Raw genomic sequence first — 25,990 nt, forward strand, 5'->3', positions numbered from 1 at the left:
TTCTGTGGAGCCTCAGCAGCCAGGAGACTTCCTTGATGTTTCCCAGCCACTCCGCTGCGTGCCCAGAACGCCGTTTGATTCGCGGCTGCTTTGATGATACCGGCCTTCTTAACGGTAGCGATCGGTCCTGCTTTCTCCGGGGGCACGGAAGCTCCCAGGGGCCGCTCTCCCCGCCTTTCCGAAGCCTCCGGGGGCTGGGGCGCTGCCCGGACGGGAGGCGGTCGGCTCGGGGAGAGCGGCGCCCCGAGCGCTCCGGGGGCGGGACCGGCCTCCGCCCCGGCCTATCACAGCCACGGGAAGCGGGCGAGCACTGCCAATCGAGGGCTCGGCTCGCCCCTCGCTGTATGGCGATTGGCCAAAGCACGGAGGGGCGGTGCCTCAGGGGCGGGCTGGAAGATCGACAGCCAACGGGGAGCGGGTGCGGGGGCGGGGCCGTGTGAGTGCTGGGCGCCTGCCCCAGTGAGCGCCGGGCCGGGCGGGGCGGCGCGTGCCAATGGGACGGCGGCGGGGGGGGCTTGGGAGCGCCGCGCCGGGACGTCGAGGTGCCGGAGGGGAGAGGCGGCGTCGGGATAAAGCCAGCGGGGGATGCCGGTGGCGCGCGTCGCTCACCGGCTCCCACCAGGGTTGCTCTGAAGTGTGGGGAGGACCTCGGCCGCGCTGAGGTAGGCGACGGCGCCCGGTACTGCGGCACCTTCCACCGGCGGGAGAGGTGAGGCGGCGGCGGAGCCTGGATCCGGTCGAGGCTGATCGTAGGGAGAAGGGGGCGCTTTGCCCCGACGGGAACGGAGCCCGCGGGTTGTGCTGTGTGGCCCTGGCGCTAGCCCGGCCTCGGCCCTTGCCGCTTTGTTTACGGAGGGGAGGGAGGGACGGGAGGGAGGGCAGCGTGTGGCCAGGAGGCCCTGCCCGTCGTCGCCGCGGGGGCATGAGGAGGGCGGAGACGGAGCAGGGGTCGGCGGTGCTGCGTGCGCTCGGCGCCGCCCGGCCGGCCCCCACCTGGGCTCCGGATCTCCGGACGAAGCCTCCCCCGATCACCTCCGCGGGCCGCGCTCCTTCTCCTTCCGTCCCTTCCTCCCTGGCCGCGGCCCCACCCGTGTGTGCCCAGCTTTCTCAGCCGGTGGCCCCCGGAGCCCCCGGTGTGGGAGCGCTGCTCGCACAGCCCCGCGGGCCGAGCGTAAAGCGGCGGCCGCCGCCGGGCTCGTCGCGCCCCACGCCCGCACCCGTCCGGCCGGCTCCGGCCGCTCCCCGGGACAGCGGGGCCGCGCAGCCGCCGGGCAGCCACCGCCGCAGGGGATGGCGGGGCTGGGAGCGGGCCAGGCCGGCCGGGAATGGCGGGACGGAGCGGGGAGGGTGGCACGGAGCCGGGCTTTGTTCCCGGCTCCGCCCCGCCTGGGGGTGTCCGGGGGCTCCGGCGGAGAAACGCGCGTCCCGGCTCCTGGTGGGGAGGGCGGTGCGGGCGAGCAGCGACGCCCCCGGCCACCCGTGCCGCCCTCCGCGCAGCTGGCCCGCTCCCCCGCCTTCGGGTGAAACTTGGGAGACTTGAGCGGCGAACTAGGAGCCGTGTGTGCGCGCCCTTCACTTGGTGTGCAGCGCCTCGCTGATGGAGTCGCTCTGAGGTGATTTTAGGAGCAAGTTAGGCTTCCACGGTTTTTACAGCTTCAGATAGGCGTGTTTGTGTGGCTGGAAGTATTATAGGGGCTTAATTAGTTTTCTCCTCTCCACTTTCACGTGTATGTGTCTAGTATTTTGGTAATTTGACAATTTTTGTTGGTCAGTCGGCAAGTTCGGTTTGTGTCTTGAGCAGAAATCACTGTCTGACAATCAGAGTAGCTCTAGCTAAAACATCCTAAGGAGTCAGACGGAAAACATAAAAAAACCCTGAAAACCCAACAAATCTCAAATATTTTGGTGGTCACTCATACTGAGGGAGTTGCAAAAGCAATTTGCTAATATGATCTCGAAGAATAGTAAGGCAATCTGGAGACAAGGCAGCAAGAGTGTAACCTGGGGTTCCTTTAGAATTGCAAATCTCAAATGGACAGTAGGGAAGAAATATACTAAACCAGAAAACGAGTTCTTTACTCCTTTGTGCACTGCATATCTCCCTGCTGCAGACTTCATGGAGTATATACAGTACTATATACAGTACTTTGCTGTTTGAGGGTTGAGCAAAGAGTGAAATTAATTGTAGTTTCTTAAGAAGTATTTCCTCACCATGTAATTTCCTCAGTAGGCTGTTTCAGTTGCTTTGCTTCTGTGTTGTTACTGTCATGCTGAGGATATGTGCCGAATACTTCAGAATCTTTGTGGAAGATCTTTGACCAAGTGCTTTAAAACCACACTGATTCGTATCTTGTGGCACTATCTCAGAAAGGAAGCAAACCCCTCCGTAAAAAATGTGTTGCATGTTTAGTAAGTCACGTATTTAAAGATGAGAACGACATTTTCAGTGTCAAAAGCTTCCTTTATCTGTGGTTTGTAGAGGTTTTTAGTGGTATTTGATGGTGGTTGTTGCCAGTAGACAACCAACTTCCCTGAGCAAATTGCTGCTGTGAATGAGTCCTTATTTATATTCCAAAATTGATTTGGTTAAAGTCTGTGCTGACTTCTGTGGAAGTGGTTTCCTTGGAGCAGAGTGATTGTATGTTGTTTTAGGATGTTGTAGAACATTGTTGATGAGCTTCATTTCAAAAGAAAAGTTGTTTAATTCTTCTGTGAGGTTAGTTAAGGTAAAGTTGGAAAATTCAACTAATTCTGTTTCTGTTTGAATGGCCTAAGTGAACCAAATCATGGTGATACCTGGTTTTCGTGTAATCGCATAATTCTTTTAAGAAGGGCAGTTATAGGTTGTAGAGGCTAAAGCAAAAAGTAGAACTCTTCATTTTTAATTTTACTGTATTAACACTTTGCAGTCATCCTCCTAGTCTTCAACAGCTCAAGAGTGGTCCTCATATGTTTATTTCACTGGGAATGCTTGTCTTTCTAATTTAGGGTGATAAAATTAATTGGTATGCTGAAAGTTTTTGCTAATATAGTTGAGATCATGCTGTCTGTATTTACTTTTTCTAAGAACTTAAGAAGATTATAATTCCCTTCAGTGGCTATGCATCAAGGAAAACAACTGGGAAAACAGTGTGTTCTACATCAGGCAGGAGTTGCTGATTTTTCTAGCTTTGTATTTCAGGGGGTTGTGTCTTCATCATCTTGCCAGGTAAAGACACCTTTATTATTGTATAAAGGACCAAAGGACAAGTTTAACCTTTTTATCTGATTTCCTTAAGAGACATGAAGGCAAACTTTTCGCTTCAGTGGACTTGCATAATACAGAATATGGGTGTATAATGTGCTCCTTCCAGCTTAGAATGCCATGAGTTTTTAGCAGTTTTTGCTCACATTTAAGCTTTAGTTTATGAGAAGCTATAGGTGTTGTGCAGATAATGTCAGAGGAAGGAGCTATATGCACATGTGGTTTATGTGAGTTGCTGTGAGAAAAATGAGGATAATATTTCAGGGTTTGTGACCCTGTACCTGTTACTGGTCTGCCTTACCAGTAGAAAATGTGGGGTAGCTCATCATCAGTGGGAGGGCAGCTGGCCTAGCCCACAGCCTGGCTGTGGTTTGCTGCTTTGTGCAGCTTCTGCACACTTGCACCCAAACAGCTTTGAACCCTTAGAACTTTTGTATCTGTAATAATCCTCCCAGGAATCACAGTGGTCCGGAGAAGTGTTGCAATGGTAGGAGGTTTTAGAATGCAGCGTTATTCTTGTCTGGTCTTGCTCTAAGTCCTGATGAACTCCAGTAATAGATGTTGGCCAGACTGACTCAGCTAGGGTTGCTTCTGCCTTTCTGTATTGACTAAAAGAGCAGTTCTTTCTGGTATTTAGCTTGCTTATCCTCAGTGCTGGACAGTTAATTGTCTGAGTGTCTGTGTACTGCCATATAGCTCTTTCTCTAAGACTTGTTGTCCTTCCTTTCCTTCCTTCCCCTCCCCCAAGTCTATTATAATCCTAATTCCCTCTGACATGAACACCTCCCAGGAAGAATGACAGAATACAGTCTCAAACAGCAAGTGTCCAATACCATCACTGGAAGATAGCAGGGGAAAAAAATCCCCTCAAGCTAGCTGAACAACAGTGTTTGCTCTGGACATTGCTTCAGTTTTGAGGGATTTTTGTATTTATCCCTAGTTTTTCCTGATGATTTGTTTGCATGCAAAAGTAGAAGAGGAACAAGTATTAAAAACAAAACCAAACTTCTAAAGTTGAGTTTGAAGTTCTCTGAAATGTTTAAATATTTGATCTGGTACAAGGATCTGGTGCCCTGACGCTGTTGATGTAAGCTTTGGGGTTTTATTGGTTTGTTCTTTACATAGGTATTCTTGCCCTTGTCACAAGAAGCAACATGAATTGTTTTTTGTGGTTAGTGACAATAGTCAAAGCTGAGCTGCATGGAGTTTGCATAGACCTTGGTACAGGAGGACCTTTTTTCCATCATTCCAGCTGCTGCTTTGGCAGCTGGTCCATACAGGTGTAAGAGAACTTTACTTTTCAAGAGCTGGGGCTGGCCTAGCTTGAAATAGCTACAGACAAGAGTGTCTAGCAGTAGGCTTGGGACTATTGACATGTCTCTTGAGTGGGGTGGGTGGTCACTTTGGAATTAATGTAGTGACCTATTTTCTTCTTACTCCCTATATTCCAGAAAATGGGAGAAGACTCCTGCTTGGACCTTTTTCTCTCCTCTCTTCTTAGATTTTTTAAGTTATATGAGATGGTCATGATAATAAAATAAGCTTTGTGTGTTTCTGCATGTTTCAGCTAAATATTGGAAGGGTGCTTCAAAACTAAATAACTGATGTTGGGGAATATTTGCAATTGTTTGTTAAAGCAGTGGGCAACATTATTTTTCATCTTAGGTAGCAATTTTTTCATGTTAATTTTTTTTCCCCCCTTATCTTGAGTGTGTTTCTGGAGGGTAGTAGTAGAATTTTGCTAAACCAGATAAACCAGACTGTTTCTTGTTAGGGTGAGATTTCTTGTTCACCTTATCTTACTAAAATGCTATAATTGCCTTCTTCATATATTAGTAAGTCTTTTTAGCATGCATTGGCCAGACTTCTATCATGTATTCCAGGGAAGGTTTCAGTGGGAGTTTATAGAGGTTTTTTTAATATTCTCATGGGTGTATCTTGTTTGTAAACCTTAGGGATCCTGTTCGCCTTCCATAGTCCTCTCAAGATTTCTTGTCTTCATAAACTGCAACTTGTAACAAAAAATATTACTGCTCAATTATGTTACGTTAAGAGGAAAGTGAAGCTGTAGGTTAAATGCAGTTTTGTTAAGTATCACTTTTGCCAACAGTCCTTGGGCCTATTATGGTTTGGGTCCCAGTGGGCATGGTGTTAGTCATACTTGTGCAGAGAGTATTCAAGGAGCTCAAAGATACCCCAGCAGTGTGCAGGTAACCAAGGGAGAAGAGCACAGAATAAAATGGTGTCTAAAAAGATTCTTGTGAGGTTGTGAGTTAGACCTGCCTTGCAGTATGCAATCCCATTTACTTAGCTTTTCAAAGACTTCCTGTTGTTGAACTTTCACTGCTGCTTTTTTGTAGTAGTCTCAAGGACAATAATTGTGTAGGTTTTGCCAGCCCTTTGCCGTTAAGTTTGTTTGTTTGGAGTAATGTTCGATATGTTTATAAAATAAGACCTGGAGAGAGCATAAAAACTACAAATAGAGATAGTTTTGTTGTACTTGATCCAGAAGATAAGGCTCTAGTAATTCAATGTGGGAGACTGTTAAAAGATTAATTTTTTTTTAAAGTGAAGTAATAGCTATACCATAAGGCTTGGGAATGCTCTGATAAAACGAGACCTTAGGAATGTGCATTTGAGGTTGATATTGCAAAGAGTGACTTTATTTCTTCACTGGCCGTTGTCCAGTTTTGCAAAACAAAGAAGCATCATCTTTTGTAAATCCCATGTCCTAAAGAGGACTTGGAAAGTAGACCTGGACAAAGGTTGATTCTCTTTAGAGGCCTTAGCATGGAAGATAACTGAAGTATTCCTAGTAATCTTTATCTGTGTTTCATGAGAATAGTCCTTATTAACACCACTTCTGCTCTTGTGCCCAATCAGAAAGAACTGCTGGGATTGTGCTAATGGCAGCCGGACATTTTGACATTGATAGAATTTTCATGATTTTTAATCAAACTAATCTAATCTGCCAGTAATGCTGATTATGTTAAAAGAAAAAAATTGCTGTAAGCAAAAATACTAAGATTTCTACTTCTGTAGACATCATGCAAAACCAGTGTCATCCAAAAAGCTGGAGAATTACTGCCCTGTGCACTGTGACTGCAGACTGGCCTGTTTATTCTCTGGGATGGGGTGATAAGTAGTCATTGGTCCCATGATGGCTGTTGTTGGGATTCGGGAGGCTCCTGGATATCCCACATCAACTCATAAAGAGAAAGGAGTTGCAAATGAGTGCTCTTATTCTTTGCAGGAGTAGCAGTGTGTGTAGATCTCCCTGACATCTTCACTTGGATATGGCAAACCTGGTACTGTTTCTTTACACAGAAATCCTGGAGATCTTGCCCCATTCCCTCCGATCCTTCAGTTTGGACTTTACCACTGCCACCCTATTTGAAATTACTTTGATAGTAGATATTGCATATAAAATTAGGGATCAGAGATGTCTTTTCAGATGGAGTTGATCCATGTGTTTGTGTGTATATTTATATGTATTTACATGCACCTATCTGCACAATTGATAGGTGAATAGCTGGGGAGGGTGAGAGTGGTGGATAGCAAATGGAACAGAAAGCTGGGTAATCAGAAGTACAAAATAAATAGAACAAGCTTTTGGTGCACGAAACTGAGAGTTTTAACCTACACATTTCTTTAATACTTTAGTATAGTTTAGGGCCTTTGCTGTATTAGGGGGAAAATGAACCTTATTTAAAAGCATTTATGAACACTTCTCATCCTGTTAATCATTATCAGGCTATGATATTATAGTCTGTAATTTAAAATCTGCAAACAAACCATCAGTTAGGCACAGATTGTATTTTTGTTCTTGTGGTGCTGAGGTAAATTGTGTGCAATTGATTTGATCCAGTTTGAAGCCCAACCTTGTATCTCCTGGCAGGGGATCTAAAGAAGGTATTGTGTAGTGTATTCCATGATATGCCATAGTGCAGTTCTCTTGTCTTGCCTTTTAAAATTAAGAATAAATAGTTCCATTTTCAAGTATGTCTCAGTCTCCATAATTTGGCTTTTATTGTGTGTTCCCATCAAACCATACCTAGTATATAAAACACATATAACTTATGTAGTTTAAAGGCATACAGTCTTTGTGACTCTAGCTCAGTGATGCAGATGTTCTAAGTTTAAAAACTGACGTATGTTAGAGACACAAGACATTCTGAATTTTGCAGGTGGCTGCTTGAATACTACTATGTGATTATTACGGGACAACTAGCATGCAGAGGAGAGAAGTCACTAGGGGTTTCATAACATTTTGTGCCTAGAAACAAGAAGAATAATTCAGCTACTTTAATGTTTCTGTTATTGTTATGCTGAAGAATGCAGACTGGCCTCATTTGAGCTTTTTTTTTAAAGTGTAAAAGCGAGTTCATATCTTACCCTGTGTAAATATGAACTACTCTATGAACTCTACAGGTTAAGAAAAAAGAATGGGTTGAGATGTCTGCAGGTAAAGTCCCCATTCTGACCACTGTAGTTCAAAAGCAGTTAGCACTACTGCTTTTTATGCAGTTTTTGTATTCTATTTCCAGAGGCCAGACATAATTGCACTGGATTGGGGTATATCAATAGAAATGTTTTTCTGCAACTGCTTCAGTAGCTAAGAAATCTGCTAACTGATGTTATACTTGCTATATTATAAATTATTGATATTCTACTTCATCATTGTCTGGTCAGCATATTGGAAGAACTACTGGTATTTTATATACAGGAACTAAGTTTAACCTCTGTTGAAGATGCTTTGAGGGGAGGAAGTGGGGAAAGCAGCTTCCTGCTTTGTTCAAGGGAGTAAAGTGGTGAGGCTTTTTTTTATGTGGGTGGGGCAGTGGGGAGGTGTTATTTATTTATTTAATATAGACCTTGGTACTGAATATGCCTAAAGGTCATGTTGATTCCTTCTAATATTATATCATAACTAAGAAAAATTGCCACATTTTTCTTTGTATAGATACAGTAACAGAACTGGTCAGTGTTTAATAGTTTTGGCCACTTTTTAAAAAAGTGGCCAAATTTGAGCCTTAACAGTCTGTTAAGGGAAGAAGTGTTCTGCATAAGATGTTAATTTTTTTATCATTCCTTAATTTCAAGTGCTTGAACCCTGCTAGATGCTGATCTCTAAAGGCCGGTTGAATAGAAAGAGGTTGTTGGTTTTGGTTTGAGGTACTTTCAAAAGTAAGAAATTGCCAAAAGCAGTTTGAAGGTGTGATATAAGCTGGTTGCTCTGGATAAGGTTCTGCTGTTTTCCCTTCCTAGTGCATGTGAAATAAGAAGGCAGGTGGTGATAATTCTATTGGACATAAGATGCGGCAAGCTGGGGTCTTACTGATTTCTTCTCTTGGAAATACTTGTGTTCCGGCACACATTTTTAAATACTACACAGACTTAGGCTTAGTTTTAGCTGTTTTCCTGGAGGAAGCAATATTTCTTTAAGGTAGTCTGAACATCTGAATTACTTACAATCTCTGATGCTAAGAGGAAAGAACTGTAATTTCTTGGTCCTTTGCAGATCACTTGCAGAGAAAGTGTTTCTCTGCTTCGGCTCCTTGAAAAGCAGCAGAGAAATACTTTCTCTCAGATTCCTAGTCCAAATTGATAGTTGGTATAATAGAAGATAGTTAAGGTCACTTTTTGGGGGGTCCAAAATATTTGGAAATATTGGAAAAAAAAGACTGAGGAAACACTCTTCTAAATCAACAGTCAGAAGATAGTGGGGGTAAAGGAGCAATCAGGGCATTATCACCTTGGAAAGGTATAACTGCATCACTGGTTTCTGAAGGCAGCAGATTCCTTTTCTTGGGGCACTAGAAAAAGGCAATTTTTTAAAAGAGAATAATCTGAGAAACTGAAAAGGTCTTAGGCTTAGATAGAAGTATCCATTCTGCTGTGGTAAAAACACAGTCTGAGTTTTGGTGTACTCCTAATACTTTGAAATGAGATTCCAAAAGATAAAAAGTTACGGTCAAGATTCAAAGAACTTGCAGAGTTTGTGGTCCTGGCCGTGTGAATATGATCTGGGACTCACTTACATAATCCCCTTTCATGCTAACTAAGGAAAAGAGAATTCAAATAACCCATTTTTAAGTTTGAATTATCATGGTCAAATTGTTACACATTTAGTACCAAACCCTCAAATTAATCTTGCAAATCCTTCTTCACTACAAATGGGAATATTTTCAATTGAACTTTGTCAGTTTGTAAATGGAGAGCTATTTGTAATTCTTGGAAGAAGAAAGTGTTGAACCAGTAAAACACACGTAGTTCTCAGGTGCAGGTGGTTGGCTATATTCCAAGGTTTTGTTATGGCTAAGGATATGCAGTTTTTTCTTCTTGTCCCATGAATGCTTTTAGGTGATCTTGATATGCCATGTGGGTGTTATCTCATTTCCATATCAGTTATGTAAAAACTGAACCTACATTAATTTCATGCCAATGATCTAAGCATCTTCCAGTTGCAATATTTGTATTTAATGAAGTCCCTGCCCAAGCCCCTGGAAGGCTTGGTTTTTGCATTAGTGACCCTGTGTCTCTCCTGTTTATGACTTTTGTGGTTCCTCACAGTTAATTGATCAGCAGTCATCCAGCCTCACTGGTCATGTGGATTGTGGAGTGGAAAAAAGCTGGTTTTCAGTAAGGAGATGGTTGGTGAAATTGGGAGAATATTGCATGACTGCTGTGTTCTTGACAGCATTTAGTAACACTCAGTTCATCATGTACCATTTTTAGTTAGTGGTGTTGATTATTGTTATACACTATAATATACTTGAAACTTTTGCAGGAAGCAAAAGAACTAAGTTGTTACTAAAAATCTTCTGTTGAGACACAGTGTGCCAAGCTTCAGTAAGGAAATGGAGCAGATTTGGGTATAAGGAGCCTGGGAAACTTTATTCCCCCTTTTTATTCTTACACCATTCAATTTTATGAGGTAATTAGCTTAAAAATGCCTTCAGTAATATTCAGGTGCTCTCAAGGTCTTCTTTTTGCTATTCCTGATGTCAGTCATCAGTATCACTTACTTGGGAGGACACCAAGCCATAACCTCAGTATAGTCCAGTAGTGCATGCTGTTGCTGAGGAAAGGGTTGGGAGAACAAGGAGACTTGTCAGCTGCTGGAAATCTTTCAACCTTCTGATATAATTTCTGCATCCTGCAGTGTAAAAAATGGGTAATTGATCTGTAACAGGGAAGTCTTGTATATAGTCAATATGTTGTATAATAAATCTAGTTTATAGTCAACAATGTTGTTTTCTTCCTTCTACCCCCTGTATGAGGGGTGGTGTAAGTTGACAAGAGGACCAAAGCTTACAAGGGGTGGTGTGTGATCTTAGGAGTGCTTGTGACAACAGGTTACTTAACTCTAGAAAATGTTGAAGTTATGGGTCAGCCACTGGTTTGGGTGACCATAGTGCCATTGTTTACCCCTAAACTTCAAGCTCTTTGTTGTAATTTTTCAAATGATGCCATAAAAATGGATACTGCTCATCTCTGCCTTTATTCTACCTGTATAAAAGCAAACAGTGTATTGAAGCCTGGTTAGGGTTTGTAGCATGGAAACATCACTTCTAGCAGATGTCTGAAACTACTAGTATTGCTTGCTTTCTTTTGAAGTATCCTCTTATTAAATCTTTTGGGGCAGTAATTATAAAGAAAGCTCTAACATAGTGTGTTGTATGTATCTCCTTAAATGAAGGTGCTGATACTTTGATTTCCAGCAACATTAGTATTAATTGCCATCCCAGAAATTTTTGGAAGTGATTGGCTGTCCCACCTCTCTTATGTTTAGCAATGTGTGCTGAATGAGCATCTTAATTGCTGCTCAAAAGCTAAAGCTCAGTTCTGTCTTGCATAGCAGCCAATATTATAGCAGCTACTCTGTGAATATAATACAGCAGCTTGAAAATAATGCTCTGTGAACAACCCCCCCCCCCCCCCCCGCAAAAAAAAAAGAAAAAGTTTATGTAATTAGAAGTTACATGTGCTGTTAAGTTGGCTGGATTTTTAGTTGTGTTTTCCAATTCAGGTTGTTAGAGGAGCTCTGAATTCTTTCATATGAGAACTTAGAGGTAGCATCAGTTTTCTTTGTACTATTTTTTGAACCTTATGATAGCAAACCTCTTGTATTTTCAATTTTATTATGTTTCTTTTTTTCATGTTCTGCTTCTTAACTTTTCATAAATCTTCTGTAAGGGTGAACCCCAAACACTGAAACTGCACCTGTGTGATACCTTTGACTTCAAATCTGATAAAGTATAGTTACATTTTAACTTGTCAGCTGCCGTTAGGAAATGAAGCCAAATGAACCAGCAATATGCTGTAGCTACTGTAAGCTTCACTGGCATCTGTTGAGACTTTTGACCTTTTTGCTACCTTTACTGATACTTTATTTTTCCTGTAGCCAAGTTAAACTGATCAGATTGATTCTGTAGAATACCTCAGGTTGTATTCAAATCCAACTGTAGCTGTTCTTGAAGTTCTGGGCAGCAGCTACAATATGAAATTAATTATTGCTCAGTGTGTACAAAAAAAACTTGAATACATTGCATGGGTCTTCATGGGCTTCCACCCTCTGGCCCCTTTCCAGTCTACTGGCTGAACTGACATTACCTTCCTAAAGCTCAGACAGTCAAGTGAGTTTTCAGCTTAACTTTATTTCCTTCCTTAAGCAGCTGGGCTGTTGGGTGGTGTTGTGGTGGGAGGGGGAGCTGAATCTGGTGTGGTAAAGAAGGAAGATGTGTTTTTGTGTGTTTGTTCCAAAGCTAGCGAGCAGGGAAGCCTCTAAATAGAATGGATTATGTACCTGTGAACGTATGTTTTGTGTGAGGTAGTGAACTAAATGTCAGCATATGCCAGGCTGGATTCCTGTCTGGGTATTCTGTCAATTTTATGGAGGGTAATAAGGCATGGGTTTGATTGTGTTGAACTGCTACTCCCAGTGATTGTATTTGCAGAGGAGTTAAAGGACAGCTGACCCACTCTCTTTTAAACTGGGGTGAATATAAGGTTTGACATGAACTGATTTCAACTATTGCTTACCTTCAATAAAAAAAAGGAGCAAAAAGAAGAGAAAAAAGGGAATAGTACAGTTTATCTGTGTAGGTAGGATGAAAGGTGATACATTTCTGCTGTGCAGAAAACAATGTGCACTTGCCCTAATTGTCTGAAGAGGTGAAAGTGAGGTGTATGTGATGCACTGCACTGTCAAATGCACAGACTACGGAAAATAGTTCATATTTTTATTAAAAAGTTGCAAAATTTAGGTAAAATTCACAGTCAGAATTTTGTCTGTCTTTAAATGCTTCTCTTTGTAATCAGTCAAATCTTTTAAAACACTTTACTTGCTTTTCCAAGGAATTATGTAATACATTCCCAATTTATATATCAGCATCAGGTTGCCTTCTGTTTGCAGAAGTTTATCTAGTTTTCTTGCTTGTCTCACAGTCCCAGTTTTGAGCTCTCTTTTACATCTTAAAAATCTTCAGGATGTGGCTTTTTACTTTAAGACTGCACTTATGTGGGTCTCTCTTTTGTATTTTTGGAAACACTAATTAAGAAGTGGAACAAATTGTACATAAAAGAATTGATGATGATTGAATAGTTCACACATCCTTAAAGGAAACTACTACATTTGTGCTGCATCAGAGCAGTGAAAATCGTGTCGGATATACAGGGGTTTTTACACATTTTTCCTGGAAAATTTTCAAGCTATGAAATTTTAAAATTCCTGGAATTCTTCAAGCTATGAATTTTAAAAAGAAGAAAAAAAATTTCCACATATAAATTAGATATTCTGGAGTGATGGACTGCTACTGCATGATGAGACTTGAGTTGTTAAAAGCAGTTGAAAGTACTTGATCTGCCTTCAGGGTAAAATGAAAAACACTAAAGTGCTTTCTTTTACTGTAGTTTGGCACTATAGAAGAACAAAAAGAAACTGCTACTTAGGCAAGCTGTGGCAAGTATGTCAGCTGCATACAAACTTCTATTGTGAAGGAATCTCCAGAATTTCTCAAGGCTGTGTTAGGAAGACCCAGATGAAGTATTGGTTTTGTTTCTTTTTCTGACCACATCCTCCTAACTGAGTAGATAAAAAAAAAATAAAAAAAATCAGAAAATAAATTAATAAAAAGACTAATATGAAAAAATCGATTCAGAATTACTTGCATTTTGGAGTGGTTATATATGACTAACAAAAATATGTTTATAACTAAAGTGCAATTGAAACCCTTCATAAGGAATGGATGCATGCAGAGTATGCTGAGCGTGGGAAACCAGATGTTAGTTTGGTGTCAGTTTTAATTTTCTCTTTCATGGGGAAAAAATCATTAAGAATTGTTAGCTTCTGAGCAGAACAGCAATTTTGAAGACAAATGTAACAAGACTCTTACAGTTTTTAACTTTCCAATGATAAATTCAAAATTCTGAAGCATTGGGAAATTGTTGATCTTTCTGTTAAGTGTCTAAGGTTTGATTTTTTTCTTGTTTCTTTTTCAGAGTTCTGTACTTCATTTGTCTGTACTGTGTTTGGAGATCTTTCTCTGGTTTTTGGCTACATACCAGCCAACTCAAAGTTGTTTACATCTTTGTCGACTTTTACATCTCAAAGCACAACGTTGGACTCGGGGAGAATGTCTTGATGGATACATCCTAGTCAGTGGTTAACAATGGCTTCTAAGTGGTAAGGTCTTTCTCACTGTAGTGTCATAAATAGATTTTCATGTATCTTTTTCTGTTTCGCTTAGCATCTGTATTGTAATACACCTCGAGCTGCTACTTTAGGTATCAGTTGTCTGACTAAAAGACTGTCTGTACTGTGTTAAATCCAACAAGAACGTTTGTTTTAATACAGTGTAACTGTAACTGGCCAAAAGTTAATGTCTAAGGTCGAGAACATGGCAAATAGCCTCCCAGTCATCGGCTTCTTGGGGACTTCGGAAGCCAGACGTGGTGTCTGTGCATTCAGTAATTCTCGAATTGTACATTTAGTATTTCTTTTGTGTAATTTCTGTATGTTCAAGAGTTCTCTCTAGTTTTCTTTCACGAACGGCAATGCTCCGTTCAAATCGGAATTGGGGGAAGCAGAGCCCTCCCTGCTCTGCCCCCTTGTGGCTGTAGCCGGATACTGCAGCTCATGGGAGAAGGCAGTCATGGAATCATGGAAAGCTTTGTGTTGGAAGGGACCTGGTTCCTTAGTCAGTGCTCTCATTTCTACCTCAGTGCCATATCTAGATGCTCTTTTCTTGGCTGCTTTGCATGTCAGGGTTTGACCAGTAGGAAATAGATATGCATTGATGTTAAGTACAGGGCAACTATTGTCACTAGAGCACTCTGAGCTGAAGTGAATATGGAGACATCCAACCAATGTCTAAACTGTCCTTCAAAAATAATGTAACACACTGCTTTTCTATAGTCAAGTACTAAAACTGATAGACCAAGCCTTCTTTTGGCCTTGGAACAGAGGATACATTGGTGTGACAGGATGAAAATATTGCCGTGCTGTTCTTGATATGCTATTTGCTATGTGGACTTCTGTATTCAAGACAATTTTATTATTTGTATATTCTGTAGTACTTTATAGAATGTAATAGAATATTTTAAGTTCTATTATTAACAAATTGTTAATAATTAGAGTATTATATATATTCTGTAATATTTCCTCATAGCTCTCCCTTTTCTTTATTTTGTATCATTCTATGTATTCTGTGCAGCAGGAGTATACAAAAAAAATAGAATTTGAGTGCATGGTAAGATCTGCCTTTGGAACATCTCCAGTGTATCGTGTACCCATGTTTGCTTCTGTTACTGTTTTTCATTTCTAGTTATGTAACGTACTGATTTGCTTAACTGTCCTTTGTTAGAAATTTTATACCATAATTTTTTTTGTACTGACGTATTCTTTCTCTCAAAGTATGCTAAATTAGTTGCTGCAGATGTTTACCTTAAACACCATATCTTGCTATTGCTCAAGGAAGGCAAGTACATCTTTGGAGTAGGAACTCCAAATCAGTCTTCTAAATTAAATAGAAAAATGGAGGCAGAGGGTTTGAGAACATTAGCATAATTTTTTACTGTAAGTTTTTCTTATGTGCATGTTTACCCTGCTTAGGACAACTTTAGTTTTATCTAATTTTAAAAGTTTTTAGTGCTTATGTATGTTTCTACATTTCTATATGTTTATACAGAAAAAGTGCTCCCATTACAAACTTCAAGTGTTCAAGTTTGAATTGTATAATTTTTCTTTATTGGGAGCAAGGCTGTCCAGTACTGATCTAATTTTTGGAATACTTTTCAGTAATTATTGTGCTTTTTATACTTGCTGCAAGATGTTTAAAAAGCAATCAGGTTTAAAACAAATATTCTTGTCACTGGATCTTCAGCGTTTATATCTATTGTCTTCTGTATTAAAATAAGCCCACTGTGTTTGTGTAGGCAATAAGTATGTTGTATTTGGATTTTTTTTTGTTTTTCATTTAAGTGAGAAGTGGTCTTTCAGGGTCTATTTTCCTACAGGAGAATGCAGACAGCTTTATTCAAGTGCTTTCCTTTAAAAATATATGTGATAAGAAAAAATAATATAGATGGAAAAATGTATTAGTTGCCATTCTTCTTCAGTGCTGTTAATTTACTATCTAGAATCAGTTTCCTGATCAACCTTGTTGCTAAGGGCTTTGTCCAGTCAGGTCTTGAAAAGCTCACATGACTTCTCTGCAAAATTTACTGGAGTACCAGTTATGCTGAAAAGCATATTTCTGTGAAAGCATTTCGTGAACAGTATTCAAAATAATTGATGTGCCTGTTAATACTTGTCAAGCATTTTTGCAGGTGTAGCACCTAAGTTTGGTTAATTTCTTTTCCAGCATAATTAATAATGGACCATCATGAGGACAGAAGTGTGGTGTTTTTTTAAATGTATTTTACTTTTTTTAAAAAAATAAATTCTTAATCTTCCTTTTTTTTTCTTAAATAATCATTTAGGATTAAAGCAATATGTGTTACTTATTACTCAGCAGTTTCATTAGTTCTGTCAATACAAATTCTAAAGTGGCTATTGGAAAAAGAAACAGAAAATTTAAGTTATTTTTTGTCACAAAAATTCTATTAAGAGATAGCTCAGTGAGCCTCAGTGCATTTAATTAGGCTTTTTGTAGGCTTTCCCCCTTGCCTCCTGCTTCATTTGAACATTTGTTTTCACTCTGATGCCTGACTAGAGGTATGTTTCTGCTAAAGAATTTTGTAGAGCATACCTAATTGTAGTGACAAATGACTTGCAAAATGCCTCACACTTGATGCCTTCTGTTGTTCAAATAATCTGGAACATCTGAGGCACATCTACCAAACAAACCCCAGAAGACAGAAATGCTAACAGGGACACAGAATCTGAGCTACTTTTTCTGTGAAGTGGGAAAGTGTCTGTCAGACTAGAGGGGAAAAAACTGTTGAACCTGTCTGGTAGGACTTACTTTCCCTAGGATATTGGGGACTTTGTACTTTGTTTTTGTTTGTTTGGATTTCCTTTTTAGGCAGCATTCAACATTCATAAATTTTCTGTTCTGAACATTTTGTAAAGCTTTTTATTTTTGAACTTATTTTCTGGCATGAAGAGCAGCTAAGTATCTTGATAATGAACAATAAATTTTAGTTTGATTTTTCTTTTGGCCACTTTTTTTAAAATGTAATCTGCTTGTATATTGAGCATAATATACAAGGCATTACCTTTGGGTGAATTTTAACACTCAAAGTGAAATACATTTGGCTTTCAAAGGGACTAGACCTGTGGTGAATTTCTATTAATAATCTCATTATGCATCAGTAGGAAGATGGTGGAGAAGAACTCTGTATGCTAACTAATTTTGCTCTTGCTTAAAATTGCACTATTACAGCCCTTTTTAAATATATGTATATACACACACAGCTATCTGTATCCATATACATCTTCAACCCTTATTTGTAGTGCTTTTTTTGGTCAGGCAGCTATTATATATTGGTTGTGGAGATGCTGCTGTTCTCCATTTGCAGCCAGCAACTGTTAGCTTGAGAGCAATTAATTTGAAGAGGTGCTTAATTTAAAAGTAACTTCTACATTAAGGTGTAGGGTAGCTGTACAAGTTACAGTAAAGACCCCATATTAGAGTTTGAATCTATGATATATAATGGAATGGAAACCAGAAGTCTTTAGGGAACTGGAAAATGCTTATTCCTTAGTTCATAGCTAATGAAAACATTGTATGTCTAAGCAAAGCATGTCAAAGATAAGACAGTGCTATTTTTTTCCAGAGGTTTGGGTGTAAAGCACAAGTGATGCAGCTACTTCTGATACCTCCTATGTAGCTGCAGAGCTTTCCTGTGGAAACTCTGAGTTGCAGTCCCTTGTGCCTCTGCTCATCAGGGCTTTATACACTTTATCCATTTTATACACTTTATACATTTAGCCCAGGGCAATTTCCATGTACAGTGCACCACTGGTCATGAAGTCCTTGTCTCTGCTATGCTTAGCTCCTCCTCAGTAGTGCTTTGGCTCAGAAATGCATAATGAAGTGCAGCAAGCCTTGCTTCTGATGCACAACTGTTCCTTTGATTTGAACCATTCCTTAAAGAATATAAGGATTCAGTCTAAAACATACAGCAAAGTTAAGGAAGGAATACCAGTGTTGTGTGAGGAAAGGAGCCTTCTCCCTTTCAGGTGTACTTAGCTCCTGTTCTTAATTTTAACCACATTTCTTTAGCTGTTCTGTGTGAGTGATGGAAGCTAATCCTAGCATGGACAAAATGACAGTCGTCACACCTCTTTTACATTTCCTTAAGGAGGAAGTAATTCCAGTTTGTGAAAAATTTTGGAAAAGAATCCTCCTGTCTTTCACTTTTATGGTTATGAGTCTTTTAATAGTAAAATTCACAAGTGAAGAAAGCACTCAGGTGTTCTTTAGTCTTTCTGATCTCTTCACATGATTTTTTCTTTAAATAAAGGAGTTCTTCCCTTCCTTGGTGATCGTGTCCTGTCAGGTCCTTAAATTTCAGTTTCTTCTCTCCTCTTCAAAGGCAGGTGACTTCTTTTCCTTCTTGCTTCTAACAGGAACAGGCTTAACCTTTCCTTCAGGTAATACAGCAATTCTCTTCCATCATGAGGAATACTTTCGTAAATCTTTTACAATACATGCTAATCTTGTATATGTTTCTTCTGGCATTAAAAATTAGAATAATCCTTTTAATCTGGTGATATATGCGAGTTAAAAGCATACCACCATTCTTTTGTCTTAATCTGAACTTCACAATTTACCACTCCTAATACCATACCATTCCATAGATCCACTTTAATATGTGGTACTTGGGTAGAACTAAGTGGAAGTGCCTTTTGAGCTTTGCTGTTGCCCCCAGGTGATTGTCAGAATGCCTGAGCAGTAGAGCTGGTGTGGGCAACAGTAGTTTTGCCTTGATTGCTGTCTCTTAAGCAGTCTGTTCATTGTCCTTCTGAAGTTGTAAAGTCAGTGTGCTGTGTATTGCTTCTGGGGTTTTTATTTTGTTTTATTTTTCTTATGGTGATCTTGTTTACTGCTCTTCACTTTTATAAGCTTTACTCTGATAATATGACTACATTTACCAAGCAAACCTGCATGGTTGTGCATATGTACAAAAATGTTCCATGTAGGGTAGAAACTGATGTCTTCTCTTGGGTGCCTCAACAATTTTTTTGTTTAGTTCCTTCATCTTTCTGTGTTGTTGTTTTTACTTAGAAACTTTGATATGTTGAGAATTAGTTATTCTAGCACTGCATTTAATGTTCAGTTATTTGCTAATAATCAAAAATTGTTTGATTTCGAATTTAGGGCTTTTTTTCTCCCCTTCCTACTAGAAACATTTTTGAATTTTAATTTAGTACCTTAGTTGGACCCCTGTTTCATCCAAGTATGCTGTATCTTTCCAAATAGGAAATTAGATTTCATCTGACATTCAGCACTGAAAGTTAGAATTTCTTCTGTGCTCAAAGCCCTGAAACAAAAACCTCACTAAACCTAAACTATATCTGTTCTATTTCCTTTATAGAAATTCTAAAAGTGCAAATTCTCTGCCTCTTTTCTTGTTTTCTGTTTAACATGAATGACATTTTGCAAATGTTTATGTATTTAAAGCTACAATACTGTGGTGCCCATAGGCTCATGTGAAATTCTACTGGGAGCATCCTCTGCAGTATCTGGTGTTTTGGTTGTTGTTACTGATTTTTTTCCTCCTCCTTAAGACAGTAGAGACTCATATATTAATTAGAAAACAAAACAAAATCCACCAAAAGGCTTCCTGCTTTATTCAATGGAAACAATATCCCATAGCATTCTATGCTTGCTACAGAAAAAAACTTAACTCTCTTTGACGCATACAGAATTTACATGGAAGAATTACTTGAAGTTAATAGCAGGTATTCATATGATGTATTACTATGGTAAATCATAGTCATGTGATATCTGATAAGTAAGTTCCTTAAGTATCTAATTTTCCCCCTGCCTTGATTTTAATAGAATTGTTGTGTGTCTCCAGTAAGGGGAAGGCATCTTGGTCAGACCAGGAGTGAATTTGTTTTCCTTTGATACAGGTGCCAATCTTTCTATAAGCCACAAATGTTGCAGGCTTCAGCCCTGAGTACTGAAGTACAACTACATTTACTGTAGGGTTGGGGCTGTTTTCTATTCAAATCTAATTGCATAGTTCCAGCAGCAGATATTCTTTCTGATTATGTTCAGATTATCAAGTGGAAATACATTCAAGTTACTAAGTAAGAAGAAGGGGCAAAGACATTTTTATTTTACAGGAATTGGAGTGTTATTCCTTTACCCTGAAGGAAGTTTTTAATTTATTATTTAAACAGGAATGCTACTTTTTAAAAATCTAAAGTTAGGTCTTTTCAATTGAGGAATCTCGTAATGCGTTAGAGATTATTATTTCTGTCTTTGACATTGAAAAGAAGGGAGAAGGTTTGAAGTTCTGTCCCAACACATATGTGGGCAAACGGACAATATCTAACTTTTTTAAATAATACTCTGTTAGGAAGATAGATACAATAGTTTGAAGTACCTCTAGATAAGACTAACTTTGAAATCTCACAGACAGCACTTCTCTGTGAGAAATGATTTGTTAATCAACTTGATTTAGCTACTGTTGCACAAATGGTTAACAAATACCTAACTTAAGAAAATGAAGTACTTATTGATTCTGTGACTATTTTAATATTAGTCCATAAATCTTGATCTCTATCGTGACCTGCTTCTTTTGACATGAGATTTTGTTATGAGAAAGAGATGGCATTATGAAATTCTATATAGGAGGACTATATGTTGTGTGAGATTTAGAAATCCATTGCTCCTCAGCTAGTATAGATCCTGTAATACATTTATCTTCCACGATATGTAGTATTTCAGAGTTTTAGTAGCACGATCTGTATAAGAGAACCTAAATTAGTAGACCTGTGAGCATGTCTGTCCACATGAATGAACTTGTGAATTCAACCACCCAGGTGAATTGGATTGTCTTTCAACTGGGTTGAATATTAGTTTCTACTTTCTATTCTGCCATGTAGATTGAACTTCCCATGGCCATGTTTTGAAAACTTAGTTAATTTCAGAAGAAAAGAACTAAAATAGACGGGAATGATGAATACTATGTAAATCAAGACAGAACCTGTATTTAATGTAGGCATAGAGAGCTTTTTCCTTGCTATTGCAAATGTAGTTTATCCTATGAACTCACTAAGCATGGTTTTGTTTTTGTTTTTTGTTTTTGTTTTGTTTTAGTTTCTTTTTAAGTAATAGAAGTGATGGAGAAAAGTCACAGTAAAAAAAAAGGATAATGATAGTTCCCCCAGGTCAGTAGCATTTTAAACATACCTACCTTGAATAAAATTTTAAGCAATAAACTAGTTAGGTTAGGCTTAGTAAGGAAAGCAGGGTAAGTGTGCTGTATGCAGTTTTGGGATTGGAATGAAGGTTATTTTGAACAGTGGAATATAGATTCCCTTGCCATTTGACTTTTATGCTTTTGGCATGTTTTTAAAAGGTGGCCATTCAAACATGAGGAAATTTTTCTACAGATGTGTACTTTTATGTAGTGCTAGAGAAGCTCTTAACAGAGACTATGACAATGACTGTAAAATCATCAACTAAATAGCCCAAATATTTGTTTAAGAAATACATGTTGACCCACTGTTTTTGAGTAATTCTGGAAATATATGTGTGCTTGGCCTTGGTTATTGCTTACTATGTTCTGGCTGTCCTATGCATTAACAATTGTCAGCTCTTGTTTTTTCTGTAAAGCATTTGAAAAGCTTTTGGTAAAAGTTCAGGTCCAAATTCCTTAGAGATCCAATTTCACAGTAGTGTTGCCATTGTTGTTCTGGCAATGAACCTTTGGTTTTAAAATGTTACTTATTTTAATGTCTTTCTATATAGAGATATCAACATCATCATCATCATCATTCACTTTGATTATTTTATAAGATAAAAAAACCTGGCTACTTCTATTGTAATGAGATTGTGTAATGATGCCTTCTCTTGATGTTTGTCCTTGTGTGCAAATGGGTATGGTACGGGTTATGTATTGCTGCAGATTGTTATTTGAAGAAAAATCTGCCAGTGGGAGAAATTCATAGGTTTGGAAGCTCTTGTGCAACATGTCAGTACTTGGAGCAAGCGAGAGTTTAGCAACAGGAAGCCCAGATCCTTATCCCGACTGAGGATTGTAGAAGTTGTAGGGTAGACAATACCTTGATCTTCTCAGGAACTCCTAATGAGTTCAGGAAAGCATTGTATTCTTTCATGTGACCTCAAGATAAGAACAGTTAAAAATACATAAATGGTAAAAATTTGGGGGCTTTTCTGTTAAACAGAATAATACGGTATTCAGTCAGTGAACATAATGGTTTTATGTCCAACTGCTGATGGATATATTTTGACAGATATTTCTGGGTTTTTTTCTTTCTAATGCTAGATAATGAAAGCCAAACTCTGAACCCCACCCTCCCAAATCATTCCCAGAAATTTGCAAAGAATTATTCTTCTTCCAAAGAAAAAAGCCCCACAGCTTGCTTCAAAAGGAACTCCAGCCCCCATACAAAGCAAATAAATACAGCCTAGGTGATGGAAAGAAAAGAGAAACTTTACTAGAAACTGACTGTTGTTAGTTTTTTTCATTTCTCAGGAAATAGCTATCTGTGTCTAAGGAAAGCATGGGAATAACTGAAACTACATTTTTACATTAAAAAAAGCAGTAAACCAAAATCATAGAAAGGTTAAATGACTTAAAAGTATTTTTTATGCAAAATAATTGTTTGGTGCACACTAATGCTGTGTTCAATAGGTTTTGTATGCTATGTTCAGTATAGGATGCATAGTTAACACCCTTAATCTCAAAGAATATTAACGTTTCTTGAAAAGCTGCCAAGAGAGAGACCGCTTTGCATCACTTGGTCCACTCACTCTTTCAAGAGGCAAAGCTTGCACCCTTTCTTTTACTGCAGGGTCTTTCCTATTGAAACTCCTTTGGTGATGCCTCCAGTACCAGTGTCCCAGCAGGAAGGATAGTTTTGCTTTGTAGGTTTTTGTTTTGGTGGGGTGTTGGTTTTTTTTTTTTTTGGTGTGACATTCTGTCCAGTTAATGTTGTCCTGTTGCTGAAAAGCTGGGAGAAAGCACAGGGTCTGTGTGCCCATAGATGTGCCCACTCCATTGAAGTGTTTACCTATAGGGAGGTGCCAGAATCATTTAGGTTGGAAAAGACGTTTAAACCACCAAGGTTTATGCTCTGCTGGCACAGAAAAGCCTCCAGCTGCGTGGTTGTACCAATGGCCATACTGCCCGCATGGCTGTTGAGGAACACGTTCCTCCTCGCATGTGGCTCGCTGTGCAGCTCCAGGCTGAGCTCTGCGGAGCCAGGAGCCCGAGGCAAGAGAACGTGAGTCCCTTTGTACAGCGAGGGCACGGGGACCTCTAGTGCCAGCCAGGGGACCAGGCACTCAGAGACCCCAGACATGCCCGTGCCTAGACTGTGAGGGTATAAACACCCAGGGGATCATTTGCTCAGGGTCCCTCCTCGGAGGCATCAGCTCCAGCTGTTATTTTGCGATTTAATTATTGCACCATGATGAAATTATTTTAAGGATTTGGACTGGATCGGAAGTCTGAAACTGCTGTGGGAGCCCTGGGACAGAGCCTAGAGGGAAATCTCGTCTGCCTGTGAGTGTGGGGTGTGCAGCTACGAAGAGGCCGTGGTGGCAGAGTGGCTGTGGGGAGTTTCCTTGAAATAGCTGTATTTTGGAACACGTTCCCACTGTGCTAAGCAGCAAGTTCAAGCTCCCCTGAACTTGTTGCTTTCTGCGGGGGCCCGTGGAATCGGGCGCAGTTCTCCTGTTTCCTGTGCCGGGGGGGTGTGTGTGGGGAACGGGCAGGTTAAAGGCAGCCCGCTGTTAGGCCGGCAGCTCGGGGCCCGGCGGCGGAGGGCGCAGTGCGGCCTCTGGCCGCGGGGGGGCGCTGCGGGCAAAGCCCGGGGGATGCTGCCCTGGAGAGCCGTGGGATCCCCGTGGGACCGGCGGCACCGCGCTTCCCTCGCCTCCAGCGCCCAGCAGCTCTCTCCGTCCTACGCGGTAAATATAAAAGAAACCTTTACCCCCTCTCCCACAGAAGGTAAAGTTGGGCTGGCGTTTCTCTGGTACGGTGGAGTAGTTTTAGAAACATTTCATGTTACAAAGCTGCAGGTTTGCAATGCACTCTTGCTTGGAAGAGACCTGTCAAATGATGTGCTGTTTGTGGTAGGCTGTAGGGCCTCTAGGCGGTCTTCCAAAATTGTACTTCCCAATATCTTGTCTGGTTCATAATTGTCTTTTACTATTATTGTTGCTAATTCTAGGAATTCTCTGCACATGTGAATTCAAGTTACTTGCAGTAGTCCTCTCTCACATGGATCTTTCATTGACTGTGTTTTGTTTTTTCAGTGTTTCTCATTCTTGGGTTGATCCTCCATCAGCAGGTTCACCTGCTTTAATGGAATTCCCATGTACGTGGATTTCTATGCACCCCTGCCAAAAAGTTTGGATATCTGAGTTCTGAAAGGTCTAATCCAAGGAGACAGTGCTCTAGGAAGTGCTGTTGTGCTGTGATCATTCACTGGGTCCCCCACTATTACACTGCTGCATATTTCATGATCTGTAGTCCCTCCTGATGGAAAGTTCTGCTAATGTGGATTCCTGTTAGTGAGGGGTGCAGAGCTCAGGTGTTATCTTGCACAGCTAGTGATGCAAGCATCAAGAACTGTGGCAGGGGAACCCCAAATGATTTCAGGATGCACTTCAGTGCAAAATCAGTCACCCTTTGACTGATTGAAGTCAACAGAACTTAAGTGGAATACACATGAAAATACATCAAAGAATTTGCTGTAATGCATCGAAGAGTTCTAAGACCAAGTCTTCTATTTTTAATTTTTTAATTTATTTAGAGGTTCCAGAATAACAAAGTGTTAAAATTTATTGAATAAGGCTTTTTGTTGCCTGTTTTGGTTTTGTTTAAAGATGAATTTAGGTATAACAGTTGTAAGACTTCTGATATGTTTTACACTGACAGATAATCTGTAAAACTTGCTCAGGTTATATAGAATCCACAATTTTACATTGTCCTATTTAATAAGATGGTAAGAATAAATGTGAGGGAGGAGTGTATGTGAAATGATGTACCAAGACTAAAACATAAGCCTTGTATCTTGCCTTCATTTTTTATAAAATGCTATTTTCATAGAACATAATGAAGTACAGAAGTCCTGGAATTAATCTCCAGCCATCCATATACATATATAAATATACACTTATGTATTCCCTGCTATCTTCTCTAGACAACTTCTTTATGTTCTTAAGAGTCAAAATCCACCCTGAAGGAAAAATCAATCAAAAGCTTTTTGATACATCTATTTTGTATAAGCTTTATTAGTTGATCAGGTGTAGTCTTGAAATATGATCGTTTATATGGAGGGTGGTTTTTATTACTTGCTTGTGTTTTGTGTGTCCTATTACTTGAAAGGCTGTTGTTTTCTAATTTAAAAAAAGTATAGTTTCAACACCTAATTGTTTTTTAAATTGATGAGTAACTCATGACATATGCTGCATGTTGTGTAAAATGTCACACCTTGTGCACTTAATGTAAGTGGTGCACTAAGTGCTTGCACTTCGTGTCACCTCCACCTTGTGTCCACACGCATAAGAAAACCTCCATAGGGTGGTTAAAAGCATTTTGATATCTAGTTTGAGCCTTTCAGAGGGTGTTTAAGATGGGTACAAAGTGAAAAATCTGGTTGCCCCATCTGTAACCTGCACTTTGGCAGGTGGATGGTTGGAAGCATTCTCAGTCTCATGGAAGCATCTGAATTTCTCTCTTGTTCCCAAATGCAAGGAACTGTAAAGTAGGTTTGTGGCAAGATTTCAAGGGCAAAAAAAGGAATTCTATAGAAAATAATGCTGTTATGAATAAATGATGGCTTGAGCTTGTAATGACTCATGATCTGTTGTAATCACAAATTGTCTTTGTGGTATCTTTATTATTTGTTTTGAAAATACATAAACCCACTTCTCAAAATTTTTTTGTATTGTGGAAAAAATACTGTGAATGAAATTGTTATAGGGAGAATTTTGTGCTTGATCTCCCTGCAGGAAGTGGTGTTCTTGCAGTATGTCTCTTATGATAAGGTCAGAATTTTGTATTCATTTATAAGGAAAAAATTGT

The 25,990-nt window shown here is 39.8% G+C and overlaps 1 protein-coding gene across 2 annotated transcripts in view; it reads left to right on the forward strand.

Annotated features, from left to right (window-relative positions):
- The first annotated feature begins 531 nt into the window (after nt 1-531).
- The window catches only part of FRYL (FRY like transcription coactivator), a 161,955-nt gene continuing 136,496 nt past the window's right edge, over nt 532-25,990 (forward strand). Inside the window, exons 1-2 of one of the 2 annotated variants that reach the window (XM_015624289.3) lie at nt 532-709; nt 13,748-13,931. The gene's annotated coding sequence lies outside the window, so the exon portion shown is untranslated. The remainder of the gene's footprint in view (nt 710-13,747; nt 13,932-25,990) is intronic. The other variant, XM_015624287.3, reaches the window with a different exon arrangement.

The sequence above is a fragment of the Parus major genome, chromosome 4 (assembly GCF_001522545.3).
Source record: "Parus major isolate Abel chromosome 4, Parus_major1.1, whole genome shotgun sequence".
Classification (NCBI taxonomy): Eukaryota; Metazoa; Chordata; class Aves; order Passeriformes; family Paridae; genus Parus; species Parus major.